Here is a 16,951-nt window from a genome sequence, read left to right on the forward strand (position 1 = left end):
TACAGAGTGGCTGCCTGCCTTGACAATTTTTTCTGTTCCAGTCTACATTCACTGCCCTCAATTTCCTGTCTTCTACAACTTATACACAGAAAGGGAAATACTTAATACTGGAGTTGACAGTTGCAAAGGAAATGAACCACAAATTATTTAGGAAAATACAAGCAGCTGGGTGGCCAGTTAGTCTCAAAGACTAGAGTTGTCTCACCAAACATGAGGTTGAACTGTTGACCTTGTGTACATCCTACTTCACAAATGAGTCTGTCAGATGCGCTAAGCCTATAGGCTGAAGATGATGCCCCAACACTGTGGAGAAAACTCAGGTGACTGTCCAGGCAGCTGGCTGTTTCTGTCAACAAGCTGCTTGCATGCACTTCCTGTTTTTATTTTTTTATTAGGTAATATTATTTCCTTCTTGGGTCTCTGAGGGAGTTGAAGATTAGTTAGTTATAGTTGAAGATTAGATAGTTATAGTTTTCTTTGTTAAGAATTTCAGAAAAAAAAAACTCACTAAAGAGGTGTAAGTGTATAAATTTGTTATAAGATAGTTCTGTTAGTAATATAAGTTAGGATAGAAAATGATTAAGATAGATTTTGAACTTAACAAAATAGGATAGATAATGGAATTATTTTCTCTGAATTTGTCAAATACAAATGGACTAGACATTATTTAGGTATTTATTGCTTGTATATGTGGTATATAGTTATTGCATTTTTGTATATAGTTTTTCTATATTAGTTATAATTTTTCCTTTTTTATTTTTATTAAAATAGAAAAGGGGAAAAATAAAATTGGAAAACTAGAAAGAATTTTTAAAAAATTGCGAGTTGCTAGAGTCTCGGGTAAGAAAAAGAGATAACCAAAACCCTCAATATTAGAAGTGCATAGGATATTGTGGGTAGAGGAAAGGAGCATGGGACCAATACATAGCAATGCAATACAAAGGCTTTTAAGAACTGAATTCACTGGGACTTGTGTCTCTGTAAGGAAAAACCCCTTCTGGATCATGAGTTCCATGCTAGCATGGAGGCCAAGCCATGAAGATCACAAATTTGAAGCTACCATGAACTACTAGTACAGTGCCAGCTAAAGAAAAAAAAAAGAATCCAAAACAAAAAGAAACTGTCATGTTAATATACATTTATTGTATTATCAGAATAAACTCTGGTACTTGAGATAAGATTTCTCTTTATATTTCCATGTCTAATGCACTAAAATATAAAATTTTGCTGATAGCTCATTTAAAAGCCGGAATACAACAATCACTGCGCATTAAGGAACATTTTCAAATGGTCAGGTTATTAAATCCTGGCAACAGCACTACTATGAAAATGTTCTTCTCCCTGTAGTATAGAGGAAGAGACTTAGTTACAGAGATGCTGAGCACCACTAGGTTATTGTGGCCAATATGTGGCACCAGAGCCCATCTGTTTTGCACTATACCTGACTGAGTTAATGAGGTTGTTTAAAAAAAGATTCTAGAAAAAAAAAAGAACACATATATTTATCCGTAGAACGCTAGAAATTAAGCCTGTTTGTACGATCTTTGATCATTATTTAACAATTGATCTGAGTGTTACTTAGTTAAAATAGGTTTATTGCATCCAGCTTTGGGGTGAGAAGTAGGAAGGGTAGGTCACATAAGCCACACACATGGCACCAATTAATTTTTGGCTCCGTTTCCATACGTAATAGAAAAGGAAAGCAGTTATTAATAATTCAACAAAATACATCCAATTTTATATCTAAATATTTCAGCTAAAAATATTTTAGAACTGAATGTTCTATATATCAGTCTCAACTTGAGTTCTCTATCTTATTTTCAAGTACTAATGCCCCCCCCAATATTTTACTTTATTTTTGTTCTTTTTTTATTTTAAAGAAAAAGAGACTTCAATTTCCTCAAAAACAAAGTGAAATACACCTGTGCTGTGCTTTGAATCTGCAAATGTCTTTGAAGACTCATATATTGAAGACTTAACTGTCAGCTCAGGGGCTTTCAGGAAGGGACTAGATTGTGCAGAGTCTCAATTATTGGCAGTTAAATCCACTGATGATTCATAATTTTTATTTTGTTTTTTTGAGACAGGGTTTCTGTGTGTCATTTTGGTGCCTATCCTGGATCTCGCTCTGTAGACCATGTTGGCCTCGAACTCACAGAGATCCATAATTTGATAGCATGATTGGGAGGTGTTGGAAACTGGATGATAGGGACTAGAGAAAGGAGGGCACTGGGGGGGGGGTATGTCCTGGAAAGGTGACTCTTTCCTTTGTCACTTGAAAGCTGTACCTTTTCCTTTTCTCTCTGTCCCTCTCTGCCTCCTGTTTGCCTTGAGGTGGGCAGTTTTCCTCAGCTATCCCCTTGCACAGCGATATTTCTGTTTTTCTATAGTCTTGATAAGTCTTCCGTAGCCAGCTGACTGCAAATTCTAGGACACAGTGACCACAATCCCTGCAGAAACTCCTTAAGGGAAGACAGCTTAGTTTAGCTTTCAGATAAGAGGGAATTCAGTCGTCACAGTGGAAAGGGCAGAGAGATGTGTGTGTATGTGGGGGTCCTCTCTATGAAGCAGTGGATCTGAGGCTGTACCTGTTCACAGGCTGAGGACGCAGGCTGGAACCAGGGCAGGTACAAATGGCAATGGTCTACCCTTAGTGATCCACTTCTTCTATACAGGCATCACCTCTAAAAGCCTCCATAGACTTAGAGCTTTTAAAATAAAAGCCTGTGGGGGATATTTTAGATTCAGATCTTAACACTGAGTACAGAGCCCTCTAAAACTGTGAACCAAAACAAACTTTTTCTTCTTGACATTTTCTCAAGTATTTTCTTATGGTGACAAAGTGACAAGCAACCTCAGCATGTCAGGCCAAGCTCATAGAGTCTCCAGCATACACAAATTACAATTTTTCAATAAAACAATTGTAAATTTTACAAATCTAAAATTTCCTCCATTACCATAAAAATGTATCTATGTCAAAAACAAAACCAAAGATGGCATAAAGCTATAGTTAATCATATTTATCTCCTAAATGAATTTTTGATTGCTTATATCCATCCAACATACTCCAGTCTATTCCATATCAGCTAAGGGAGGCAAAGTCACTCACTTTTTCAGTTGTTCAGAACAAATGTTTGATCATCATTGATTCTTATTTCTTCCTAGGATCCCTAACCTATCCTCTCAGTCAATTTTCTCATGCTGGTTTTCAGGAATATTATCCAGATCCATCCACATCTTCAGGCCTTCGCTATACCAAACCAGTATATGTACATACACATGCCTTGTTTCCTCTTTGGTTAGGTTAGTGCAAGAGGACACACTACTCTATAGACCACTTTCAACAGCACCAGAGTAACCGTCTTAAAGCCTCAACTATTTGATGCTAAATTTCTGCCAATCATGTCCTAACCCTAGGCAACTGGCTTCCTCATGTGTCTCTGACCTCACATTGTACTGGGTAACTCTTCTACAGCTCATGAGGCTTTTGGCAGTTCTTCTCCCTAAAGAGACCTATACCTACCTCAATGATTTGACTGTGGAGATCCACAGAGGTTTCCTGTGAACACACTCAGGGTCCAAGAATCCGAGCTTGCTTTACCCAGCAGAGCTGCAAAAGGGGATGATTTAATAACCACAGGCGTGGTTATCAGGTGTTTGGAAGGGTCTACACTTGTCTGTGCAGTGTGCTTTGACCTAGCAAGGGGGAGGTCTTTTGCCCTGTTCCTTGGCATTGTTATAAAAAGCCCTTTGGAAAAGGCAGAAAGGGCCGTTGGGTTTTGATCTAGGTTCTCCCAAAGCTATCCTGTGTTTCTGTCTTTCTCCTCTTTGCTATCTACCTAAAAGTTTCTTATCCCTCTCGCCTCCTCATAGGAATCCTTTTAAAAGGTAAAAGCTGGCCTCCCACACTTGACTCAGCCTGGTCCTTCAGATGTCTGTAGCAATCTCCTTTGCCTTCTGAATGTGCTTATTCCAATGGAACTTTCTCAGTCTGGCTGGCTCCAATTGCCATTTTTCAATGACAACAACTCCCTCATTCCATATCCTTCTGTTTTACATTTTTTTCTTTCCTGGTAACACCATGGCCTTCAAATATACTATAGAATGTAGATATTTATTTTGTAATTTATGGAATCTCTCCTACGGGAATGTAAGTTTGATGATGGCCTGGGTATCTACCTCTTTTGTGTAGTTATTTCAGCAGCCTTTAGGGCTATGTCTGGCACATGGTAAATATTTGTCAAGATGTGAAAGTTGTTTGCTTCCAGAATAAGAGTTTCAGACGCTGTATTCCATGGGAATAAGTTCCCATTTGCCTGAGAGTTCCAGAGCTCTTTCAAAGCTTGATGTTCTAAAATTCCCTTCCTCGGGACTGGAAAAATGGCTCAGAGGTTAAGAGCACTGACTGCTCTTCCAAAGGTCCTGAGTTCAATTCCCAGCAACCACATGGTGGCTCACAACCATCTGTAATGAGATCTAGTGCCTTCTTCTGGCCTGCAGTCATACATGCTGTATACATAATAAATAAATAAATAAGTCTTTTTTAAAAATTCCCTTCCTAGTTTGACTCTCAAAAAATTGTGATTGTTTTCTCAATGGTTGTCTTAGAGTTGACACCATGAAGAGACACCATGATCACAGCAACTCTTATAAAGAAAACATTTAATTGGGTGGCTTATAGTTCAGAGGTTCAGTCCATTATCATCATGGTGGGACATGGTGGCATGCAGGCAGAGATGGTGCTGGAGAGGTAGCTGAGAGGGCTACATCTTGCAGGCAACAGGAAGTGGTCTGCATGTCACACTGAGAGAAGCTTGAGCAAAAGAGACCTCAAAGCCTGCCCCCACAGTGACACACTTCCTACAACAAGGCCACACCTCCTAATAGTGCCACTCCCTTTAGGGGCCATTTTCTTTCAAACCACCAAATTGACCAAGCACTAGTTTCAAAAGATCCTGGGTTGTTAAACTTGGGTAGAATGAATAATCCCTAAGAGGATAACTGATTAGTTTTTAATTTTTTAGATTAATGATTTTGTCAGTGTTTTGGATGCACGGAAATATGTGCACCACATGCATTCCTGGAGCGCTTGGAAGTCAGTTCCAGAGTTATGGATGGATGGTTGTAAGCCAGCATGTGAGGGGTGGGGACTGAACCTGGGTCCTTTCCATGAGTGATAAGAGCGCTTGGCTGCAGAGCCACCACTCCAGCCCCATGACTACAGTTTTAAAAGCTATCAAGTATTGCAATTCTTAACATTTCTCATCAATATGTTGCCCTTCCTGACTTGAAATATATGAATGCAATTGAAAGGTAGGAGCCAGTTTGATTATGCATAAATAATACTACTATCCCTTTTTCTAGGGTATCAACAAATTATTTCTTTTCATATTGATTTTTCTTTTGAAATATATAACATGAGTTGGATACCTTCGTGTATCTAAAGTAAGAACTCTGTATATTCACCTAAGTTTTTGAAAGCAAACATATTGAACTTATTCTGTACAACTTTATCTTTTAGGGATTCCTATTTTAAAGGAGCATAGACTTTTAGGCAGCAAGATTTTAGTTCAATTGATTAAAATATCTCATTCTATAGATATAAAAACTGATGCTACATGATGTTAAGAGATTTTCCCAGAAGTACATAGCCTAAAAAGCAAAATAAGGCCGGGCGGTGGTGGCTCATACTTTTAATCTCAGCACTCTGGAGGCAGAGCCAGGTGAGTCTCTGTAAGTTCGAGGCCAGCCTGGTCAAAGAGCAAGATCCAGGATAGGCACCAAAACTACACAGAGAAACCCTGTCTTGAAAAACCAAAAATAAATAAATGAATGAATAAATAAATAAATAAATAAATAAACAAACAAATAAGGTGCCACTGAGACTGTAATACAAAACTAGTTCTCCATGCCAGAAAAGTAATTGAGTACAGCAACCAAGAAACATGTAATTCTATGAGGTATGCAGTCCTGCCCAGAGAAGTTCTGTATTTCTATAGTGAGGCTCTCATAATCATCCTAACAAATAAAAACCATGAATTACAAGAGCAAGATTTTGCAGGTCACTTGACGTGAACCGCCCTATGTGGAGAAGTGGCTTCCTCACAGAGATGGCCCCTCTCAGCCATGGCTTCTGCTGTCCCTTTTAGAACGAAGACTTCTTTGGTCATTTAACGTTAACATCATAAAGAAGCAAATGGCCTTAGACACGCACACTTTGTCTTTGCCTGAGTGAGTCTGTTTGAAGACTATCATGCCAGAGCAATGTGAAAGTTGACACTAGCAAGCTTCATTTCCCTTTAATGACACCAAGAGACAGCCATGGTGGCACTGGCTTTTAATCTCAGTGCTAGGGAGGAAGAGGCAGGAGGCTCTCTGTGAGTTCGAGGCCAGCCTGGGCTACAGAGTGAGTTCCAGATTCCTAGATAGTCAGGGGGCTGTTACACAGAGAAACCCTGTCTCAAAAAACCAAAGGAGGGAAAAAGAAGGAGGTGTTTTGCCTCCCCCCCCCCCAGGGGTGGTGTGACTTCACTTGGCCTCCTGCTGTATTTTCCCACCTACTTTGGAAATCATTTCTTTTTCTCAGAGCTGGTGGCCTCCAAAGCTTTTCACTTCAGCAAGAACTTCGTCGTTTTAGCTTTGTTATTACTTAAACTGAGGGCATAACCTCTACAAGGTATGTTTGAAGGGAAGGTTTTTGTTGTAGATATGAGGGAAGAGTATGGCCAGAGACATCTGGAAGAGTCCGGAACAGGGAGAAAGCAGCAGAGAGAGGGGACCAGGAGAGCACAAGAGGGAGATGACCAGGAGAGCACAAGAGGGAGGGGACCAGGAGGGCACAAGAGGGAGATGACCAGGAGAGCACAAGAGGGAGGGGACCAGGAGGGCACAAGAGAGAGGGGACCAGGAGGGCACAAGAGGGAGGGGACCAGGAGGGCACAAGAGGGAGGGGACCAGGAGGGCACAAGAGGGAGGGGACCAGGAGAGCACACAGCTGAAACAGGGTTATAAAGGAGTGAAAGCTAGGGAGGGAATCCATGAGCTGGAGAAGTTTAGGGTAAAGGGCTGGATGAGAAGAGCTGAGGAGAGCCACAGGTACCTATGAGACTGAGGGAGCCTGGGGGCCAGCGTGACCTCTGGTAACCTGATAGGCACCACAGATCTATCCCAAATTTCTTTTGACAGAATTTGTTTACAAGTCAAATCTGGTCTTTATCTTTGGAGGGGAAATGCCTGGGCATGAATCGAGAAATTTTTTAATGAAAATGACCCACCTACAGTTTTATTTCTTTGGATAATCTGTCTCCTGTTCTCACAGCAGCTTTTTATTTTTAAAAGATAATTCTGAGCCGGGCGGTGGTGGCGCACGCCTTTAATGGGAAGGCAGAACCAGGTGGATCTCTGTTGAGTTCGAGGCCAGTCTGGTCTACAGAGCGAGATCCAGGACAGGCACCAAAACTACACAGAGAAACCATGTCTCGAAAACAAACAAACAAAAAGATAGTTCTGATGTGCCTCAGGTTGGTCTTAAAAATCACTATGTAATCAAGGCTGACCTTGACTTCTCCAATTCCACGCCTGGCCCTCTCTCTTATTTTCTTGGTCATGTACTAAAAGTCTTTTCACCTATTGTATACAGCCGAATCTTATTTTTTAAAAGAAGCAATGACAATTTTGGCTACTTTCCCATATACTGTACACTCGGCCTAGGATGAGTAAGCCTGGATTTATACTCCATGCTGAGTCTCCATATCCTAAATATACTACTCTTGGAAGTGTATTTGCTGAATACCGAAGTGTCTGGCAATTAGACAGGACTAAACACAAGACGACTCCAATCCAGAGAGGAGATAATCAAACGAACGGCTGTTTTGAAGACGCTAAGCAAATAGGATTATTTCATAACACATACATCCATAAGCAAGACCTTAACGGAAGGAGTAGTGCTTGAAAAGACTTGCAAAAGGTGAAGACTTGGACATTTATTAATAATGTTTTCTTTCTTAAACAGCTGAAAAAAATGTTAAAAATATAAACAACATGTCACATGCACTGTGACATCTGACGTCACTGTATTAAAGAACTACGTCTGCAACCATGGAACGCAAGAGGAGGTCACACATACAATTCAATACCGGTGATGCAGGACTGCAAAATGAGCAACAGGCCAAAGTCCTTAGGAAAAACCACCACGGCTTGTTTATAAAGCCTCCCAAATAGTGGAAGTTACCAACAACAAAAGCATGCTCTTCAAGTAATTGAACTTAAGTAGAAAAGATCGGGGGTGGGCTTGGCAGATGAGTTGTCAGAGGTTTTTGATTGTGAACAAGGGCCGGTAGTGGGTAGCTGGGGTGGAAAGAAACAGGTGTTTCAAGGTCCCAGAACCCGCCGAGTGCATGGAAACAATCAGGATAAGATTTTGATCACCCCAACCCCTGAAGAGAAGCAAGGACAAACTTCCAGAGCAGGTCACTGACTCCTTTAAAAAAAAAAAAAAAAATCATAGATGCTGGGCGGTGGCGGTGCACACCTTTAATCCCAGCACTCGGGAGGCAGAGGCAGGTGGATCTTTGTGAGTTCGAGGCCAGCCTGGTCTACAGACCGAGATCCAGGACAGGCTCCAAAACTACACAGAGAAACTGTCTCGAAAAACAAACAAACAAACAAACAAACAAAAAAATAGCTCCACAGGCTCACTCGTGCAGGCTGCAGCGTCTGCCCAGGGCACACCGGGTTCCTCAGCCTGACACCTCACAGGCCACAAGGCAAGTCCAGCTCTGAGACCAGGACGCGAGGCTGCAAGCCTCTCGCTCCACCCGCCTCTGCCGGAGCGCGACGCCCCGCCCCCGGAGTGTGGCGGAAGTAGCCGGAGCAGCACGGCGGCCCGGCGCGCGCGCGCCACCGAGCCGGGTGCGCATGCGCCCGGGTTGGCGCGTCCGTCTGGTTCCCGCAGTCCCGGCCACCCCCGCCCCTCACAGTGGCGCTCTCGCCATCTTGCGCCCCAACCCCCACCCCTTCGGCCTAGCCCAGTCACCTTTTTTTTCCCCTGTCTACACTCTCTGTCCCCCCCCCATCATTCCCCGCCCCCCTGCCCATCGTGTCCCGGGGCCGCCGCCGCCGCCGCCGCCAGCGCGCGCCATCTCTGTCCCCTCTCATTCTCCACGCGGGACGCGCAGACGTGCCTCCACGTGTCCTTAAGCAGAGGTTGTGGGGCGCGTGGGGGCGGCGGGGAGTGGGGCGAGGTCCTGGGGGCGCCAGGGAGGGACGTGGCAGCCCAAGGTCAGGCCCGGGGCTGCGGGCCCAGCCGGGTGCAGGCCGCCCGAGTGTGGGGTGCGCCCTGGCTCCTCCCCGTCGTCGGTGGGCGTGGGGCGAGGGGAGCCTCGGGGCTGGGCGGAGAGGCACCTTTTGCGTGTCGCCCAGGTGGCGTTGGGGAGGAAGGGTGGGGGGGTCCTTCAGAAAGGAAAGCTCGACTTCATGGAAGTTAGTTAGCATGAGTGCAAGAGTGCAGCGCGCAGCAGCGGGAGGGACCGAGGACCCAGAGATGCTGCTGTCACCGCCCGCCTCTGGGACCCCTGGGAAATCATTTAGCTGGTGTTGTGGGGTGTAGATGGGGATCGTCACAGCCTGGGTCAAAACTCAGGTTTGCGGGAGAATACTTGGGTGCTTAAAGCTTACGTCAACGCCAGCAGAGATTAATTAATTACCTGTGAGCTAGCTCCATGTTAAAGAAAATCATCCCGCCTGCCTTCTCTTTGGAAAGTCAGGACAGTTGGTGTGACAAATGATAGTGGAGTTATAGGGGTAGTGGAATATATCTGACATGCAGATAGGATCCCGGAAGCAGTATTGTTATTGTACACCCGGATAAATTAGCATCATGTCCCTGCAGTTAGTAGAAACTCACCAAGAAACGAGTACATGTTTATGTGGTTTTAGTAGTAACCTTTGAGCAAATATTTGCGAAGAGCAGATCATGGCTAAAAGATTTACCTGAAGAAGCAACTGGTTGAATTTCTGTGTGTTTCAGAGAGGCGGAATTTGACTACTAAGGGACAGTTTCTTGGTAATACTTGGCAAAACCGGAACGTAATTAATCATGCTATTACGAGTCGTGCCTCCGATTCTCCCCCCACCTCCCCGAAGGTGTTTAAGTACATTGTGTCTATCTTGAAAACTGTGCTGCCCAATAGAACTTTCTGCCAAGCTGGAAATAACACTGTAGGCTACCAGTATGGTAGGGAGCCATCAGGTTTATGTGGCTCTTGAGCACTGGAAATGTGGCAGGTGCCACCGATGAGCTTAATTTTTAATCGGTTAGCAAATTAGTTACAATTTAAGTAGCCATCTACACGCATGGTGGTTGTTGCATGGGATCCCACAGGTCTGAAAAATTGAGAGCTGTTACAGTTTTTGATTTGGTTGACTTTTGAATCAGAGAGGTCAGCTCTTGGAATATTTATGTTGTAAGGAATCATAATTATATCCAAAATAATGCCTTTCATTCAAAGCGTGAGTCTGTTAGTATTTATTTACAGCTTGGCAAATTAAACCAAAACACTCTTTTTTTTGGTTTTCCGAGACAGGGTTTCTCTGTGTAGCTTTGCGCCTTCCCTGGAACTCGCTTTGTAGACCAGGCTGGCCTCGAACTCACAAAACACTCTTTTGACTCCTTGGTTCTAAAGCTAATGCCAGATTTCATTGGGAAGAGAACAACACTAACTGGAGTTTTCTTTAACCAGCTCTGGCTTTCCACTGTCTTGTATCACTTGGTTTGTTCTTAGTGAACACTTTCAACTCTTTATTGCTGAGGGTTTTTTTCTTCCCCATTTGAAAGGTGGTGCTTCCCTTTTAACCTTTCGTATAATAAAGTAGTTTAATCAATTATAGTAGTAACCTTTGAGCAATTTAGAAGTCATTAGTATCCATATATATATTCAAACTTCTGAAGAGAAAAGTGAAATTTGGTGATGAATATGTCATGTGATTACTTTCTTTGAAATATGCCCAATTGTTTTTTGACTGAGTGTTTGTAAATCTTGAAAATAAAATTCCCCCTCTCTCCCTCCTTTCTCCCTCCCTTCTCCCCCCCTCCCTTCTTCCTTTCTTTTTGTGCTGGGATTGAACTCCAGTCCTCCCACTTACTAAGTGGATGCTCTGCCGCCAGGCTGTGCACCCAGGCCTTGAAAATGAACCCTAAGAACAAAACCAAAACAAAACTGTCACGGTAGATACTGCCCTGAACTCCGGCCTGATATTTGTAAAATATTGCCCTTGGCCTCAAGGCTGAAGATAATCGTTGGTTCTGGAATGACAGCTTAAAGTTTGCGAGTTACATCATAGGCAGAGACTAGTTCGTGACATGCAAATCAGACTGAGCTGGTCTTAAGTAGACAGACGATCTTAACTTTTCTGGGACAGTCGTGCCCCAGCACATTTTCTACCAGAGCCCCTTTGAGACTGTCAGAAATGTTCCAGTTTGGACTGTGCTAACATGGCCACACTTTTTAAGCCTGTCAGAATTCTTAACACAATCTTGGAATGATTAGCTATTTTGCAGTCTCCAGAATGCACTTGCTGAAACAGTGACAAAGTCCATGCTGTCTCACTGGAATAAGGCCAGAGAGTGACTTGGTCGCTTTAGCCACTGGCAACCTAAATGTTTTACTTTGTATAGAAATCTCGGGTAATGGGATTGTTGGCCCTCTTTGGGGAAGAAAAAAAAAGTCTTTTGGTGTAAGGGGCTATAAATATGCCGGTACAGTAAAATAGGAGATCGAGCATTCCTGTTGAAAACGTTATTTTTTGGTGAGGTCAGATAGTAAAATCAATCAGACATGTGCTTTTCATGTATTAGAATGTCAGTGATTTTGCTTATAGTTCACTTACATTACGAGAAAGATTGTAGCCATTGCATTATTGTGTTAACTGAATTCGTGTTAACCGAAGGGGGTGAACTGTCCTGTTTGCCATTTTAAATGTCGAAGGCAATGCCACTGAGCCCAGGCTGTCTTATGTGGTCCCACTAGCTTAGCCTTGAAAAGACTGTCACAGTCATAAGCTTCCCTCTTTGAGCTTGCTTGATGTTCAAAGCCCTGCAGTGTTTTTAAAGAGCTGTGCCCTTGCTTATGTTCATTATCGTGTATTCCGTGAGCTAAGGAGTACTCTGTAAGCATCAGGCCTTGTTCAGTCACTGCCGCCCGAACCCTAGGAGAGGAGTATTTTAAGTTTCCATGGTAGAGGAACTGAGAAAGAGAGGTGGCATGAGTTGCCCAGGGTCACGTGATAAGCCTCAGAGCCTGTGTCTGAACTCCAGAGCTCTGCTCTTCTGCTACACTGGGTGGGCATAGGCAGATAGTTGACACCAGAGTTGACTGTGTTGGACACCTGTGGAGGTCTGGTGAGTTAATTAGGATCCACTTTTATTTGGGTTTCCTCGTTGTATAGTAGAAAGGATTCTGGACCAGGAGTCAGGGGACCTCAGTGTTAGTCCCAGCTTGTGTCTCTAAATAGTGAGTGGTGTGTCCTTGGACAGTTCAAGAAACCCCTCTGGGCTGAAGTTTCCTCACCTGAAAAATGAGGGATTTGGGTGAAATTAGTGGTTTTCCAACTGTGGTTTGAAGCCTGCTCACATCTTCGGTCCCCTCCCACTGATTCCCGTTGCTTAGGCCTCTGCCTTCGGGTTTTCTCTCTCTCTCTTTTTTTTTTTTTTTTTTTGGTTTTTCGAGACAGGGTTTCTCTGTGTAGCTTTGCGCCTTTCCTGGAACTCACTTGGTAGTCCAGGCTGGCCTCGAACTCACAGAGATCTGCCTGCCTCTGCCTCCCAGAGTGCTGGGATTAAAGGCATGCGCCACCACCGCCCGGCCATGCGGTTTTCTCTTAAACAAAGACTGTCTGAACATGACATTAAATGTCTGAGATAGTATAGTGGTAATGGCAACCCCTGACTGCAGTGGTTGTAACTTTAATAATTTCATATTATTTTAGAGCATCTGGAGATAGGCATCTGTGGTGATATTGTGTTCCCCAATAATTCGTGCACCTTAATAAACTTATCTGGGGTCAGAGGACAGAAGAGCCGCTAGATAGACATAGAGGCCAGAAAATGGTGGCACTCACACCTTTAATCCTAGCATTCAGGAGGCAGAGATCTATCTGGATCTCTGTGAGTTCAAAGCCACACTGGAAATAGCCAGGTGTGGTGACATACGCCTTTAATCCCAGGAAGTGATGGCAGAAAGGTATATAAGGCATGAGGACCAGGAACTAGAGCCTGGTTAAGCTTTTTGAGCTTTTAGCATTTAGCAGCAGTTGAGCTGAGATCCATTCACATGAGGACTCAGAGGCTTTCAGTCTGAGGAAACAAGATCAGCTGAGAAATTGGCAAGGTGAGGTTGATGTGGCTTGTTCTACTTTTTTGATCTTTCAGCGTTCACCCCAATACCTGTCTCTGGTTATTTCATTTATAAGACCATTTAGCAATTCATGTTACAGGCATCCTTTACAAATGAAAAATCTAGGCACTAAAATTGATGATTTTTTTGTTAAGATATATACGTACATAGATCAGGTTGTCAGCTACTTGGGATCAAAACCCCCACCTTTTCTTTTTAAAAAAAGATTTATTTTAATTATGTGTATGCACACACATCTGTGTGGGAACCAGCAGAGGTCAGAGGTTTTGGGTTCTCCCAGGAGTAGAGTTACAGGAACTTGTGAACCTTTGATGTGGACTCTGGGAACCAAACTTGGATCCTCTGGAAGACTAGTAGTGTGTTCTTTTAACTAATGAGCCATCTCTCTAGCCTAAAGCCTTGCATTAAAATAAATAGATAAATAAAATCAGACCTGAGACAGTTAGTCAGTATTTTTAATTTCCTCATCAGTAGTGGAAAAATACTGGCCAGGTAAGGTGATCATGGAAAAAACAAAAACCAAAACAACAAAAAAATCCGATAAAAAAACTTTTGTAAGGCCCAAGTCCATTAATTCATTATATATATGCACTAAATTATTAGCCACACAGGCTGTGCTTTAACTACATCATTAAATTACGATTGTTGAATTGTGTATGTTTAATACTAGATGGCAATAGATTTCTCATAAGGTTGACTTTTTCTTTTCTTTTTTTGAGACGGTTTCTCCGTGTAGTTTTGATGCCTTTTCTGGAACTCACTCTGTAGCCCAGGCTGGCCTCAAACTCACAGAGATCCGCCTGGCTCTGCCTCCTGAGTGCTGGGATTAGAGGCGTGTGCCACCACCACCACCACCACCACCACCACCACCACCACCACCACCACCACCACCACCACCTAGCTAAGGTTGACTATTTATAACACATGATTCTAGGCTAGAAGAGAATTGTAATGTTTAAAAATATCCACTCATTTAAAAAATATCCTCGTTTTTTTTTTTTGTGCTATACCACTTACTATTAGGATTGTTAACTGATGGCCTGATTTTCCACATACTTGAAAAAAAAACCCATAAAGTCATTGAATTTTATGTAAAAACAGTAATATTTTAGTGTTGCAAAAGTGAGTTTGCTATGGAATTTGCTTGTATGGATGCTGTGTGTTTTAGGCTGAGTGTTGTTAGATACATTCTACAGTGCATTTTAGGTATACTTTTAGTAAAGGATAATTTTTTAGAACAAATTTTTAAAAGGACAGTAATGGGTATTAAAGTACATGGAATAGGGATTTAGGCTGATATGAAACTAAGGGAAAATATAGTAAGGTTCTCCTGTGTTTGTGTAGCAGAGAGCTCTGATGTCTGTAAGTTAGCTAACAAGGATATGAAAATGTCTTGTTTGTGTGCACGCGTGTACACGGTGCACATATGGATTGCTGGGAATTGAGCCTAGTGACTCGTGCATTTAAGGCAAGTGCTGTGTCACTGAGTGATAGACCAGTCCCATTTTATAAACATTTCTTATTTTCAGTTCAGATATATCTTTGAGTCCACATTGCATTTTGGGTTTTATTTTGTTTTGGTTTTGGTTTTTTGAGACAGGTTTTTGCTGTGTAACAGAGCCCTAGCTGTCCTGAAACTCACTCTGTAGACCAGGCTGGCCTTGAACTCATAGAGATCCACCTACCTCTGCCTCGTAAGTGCTGGGATTAAAGGTGTGCGCCACCACGCCTGGTTGCATTGTGTTCTTTATAATACCTTTATGAGACAGATAGAAATTATTCCTGAACGATGGGGCAAGTGAACCTGAGACATCAGTAGATTCTTATATTATAGGTTCTGGTATTTGGTTAGTTAGTCCTTTAAGTAAAAGGCCCATGTCCAGCCAGTTGTGATGACACATTCCTTTAATCTCTGCACTCAAGAGACTGAGGTAGGAGTTTGAGGCTAGGCTGAGCTATGTAGGAATTTCAGGGCCACCTTGTGGTGTGAAACAGGACATTGTACTAAACCAGTGCAAGCCAAACCAAATCAAACCAGCCACACTCCTTGCATGACATTCCCCTTGTAAGACATCAGTTTGTCAGCCTTGTAACGTTTCCTTTCTTTAACAGCTTTCACAAAGCTTTGTAGGACCCCCTCCACTCGAGTGTCTAATAGTTGTCCTAATACGGTCTTAACTGAACTCCGGTGGTTTTTGTTTGTTTTCTCATTTCCAAGCTTCCTCTTTTTAGCAAACGGTAGCATAATTTAGTTAGTTTCTAAGGTTTCAAGCCTCAGTCATCTTGTTCTTACATACCCAGTGTCTACTCCACGTTAACTCTGCATTCAAAATATGTTCTTGTCTCCACTTGTTACAGAAGTCAAAGCCACTGACACCTTGTCCATTCAACTTCAGTAGTTCTGCTTTCCTGGGTCATACCCTTATTATAAAATATCCTCACTGCAGCTATCCTTAAAAAAATCCCATGTTCAAAGTTCTCTAATAGCTTAATATTATCGTCCAGTAAAAATTAACCTCCTATGGCCTTCAAGGCCTTTTCATGTACTTCCTCCTCATGACTCTTGGCTCTCACTCTTAGTGCCGATCTCCACTCACTCCACTCCACCCACAGTGGTCTTAGGATCTTTTCCTGCATACAGGCTCTTGAGTACCGCCTCCTGCATTTTGTTCAGACATATGTTGTCACCTTGTAGTTGAAATCCACTGTTTACTTTGTTTGTACAGCACTACTTCAAATGGCTTTTGTCTGAGTGTGACTCCTTACCCTATAATGATTTTTGTTTGTTTGTTCGTTTGTTTAGTCGCTATTATATCCCGAGGCCACAAAAGAACATTTGGCTTTTAGTCAGTGTCCAATAATTATGAATGAATAATCCAAGTGCAGATAGTTTGGGCTTTAAAAAAGACATTGTCAGTGTCTTTATAGTAAGGAGAGGGAATCAAGGCATGTTACTTTTTATAGGGGAGAGTGAAAGGAAATAAATCAATGGTGAGTTTCCATTTCTATGTCATTTAAGAGATGCTGTCAGTTGCCAGTGGTTGGAGGAGGGATTCAGTATGGGACAGAAGTTTAGAGTGAAAATAATGCACATTTCCTAAGATAGAGTTAACCAATTGTGATGGTTAATCTTCTCTGTCAATGGGACTGGATTTAGAATCATCTAGAAGACATATTTATGGGTATGTTTCTGAGGGTGTTTCCTAAGAACTTTAACTGAGGAGGGAAGACCACCTGAATGTGGGTAACACATCCTATAGGATAGGGTCCCAAACTTTTATTGTTTTTTTGTTTTTTTGAGACAGGGTTTCTCTGTGTAGTTTTGGAGCCTGTCCTGGATCTCGCTCTGTAGACCAGGCTGGCCTTGAACTCACAGAGATCCGCCTGTCTCTGCCTCCCAAGTGCTGGGATTAAAGGCGTGCATCGCCACCTCCCAAAGGGTCCCAAACTTAATACAAAGCAAAAAGGAAGAAAACATGGACATCAGCGTTCATCTGTATCTGCTTCCTGATAGATCAGTGTGACCAGCTGCTGCTATG

The 16,951-nt window shown here is 42.7% G+C and overlaps 2 protein-coding genes across 10 annotated transcripts in view; one reads left to right on the forward strand and one right to left on the reverse strand.

Annotated features, from left to right (window-relative positions):
• Positions 1–16,951, reverse strand: part of Runx2 (RUNX family transcription factor 2) — a 325,752-nt gene that overhangs the window by 276,433 nt on the left and 32,368 nt on the right. The window lies entirely within an intron of this gene.
• The window catches only part of Supt3h (SPT3 homolog, SAGA and STAGA complex component), a 349,478-nt gene continuing 341,456 nt past the window's right edge, over positions 8,930–16,951 (forward strand). For 2 of the 4 annotated variants that reach the window (XM_037200134.1, XM_028890681.2), the window contains exon 1: positions 8,957–9,204. The gene's annotated coding sequence lies outside the window, so the exon portion shown is untranslated. Of the gene's footprint in view, positions 9,205–16,951 lie in introns of all 4 variants that reach the window. The other 2 variants (XM_028890682.2, XM_037200133.1) reach the window with 2 other exon arrangements.

This window comes from Peromyscus leucopus, chromosome 16_21 (assembly GCF_004664715.2).
Source record: "Peromyscus leucopus breed LL Stock chromosome 16_21, UCI_PerLeu_2.1, whole genome shotgun sequence".
In the NCBI taxonomy this organism is placed as follows: domain Eukaryota; kingdom Metazoa; phylum Chordata; class Mammalia; order Rodentia; family Cricetidae; genus Peromyscus; species Peromyscus leucopus.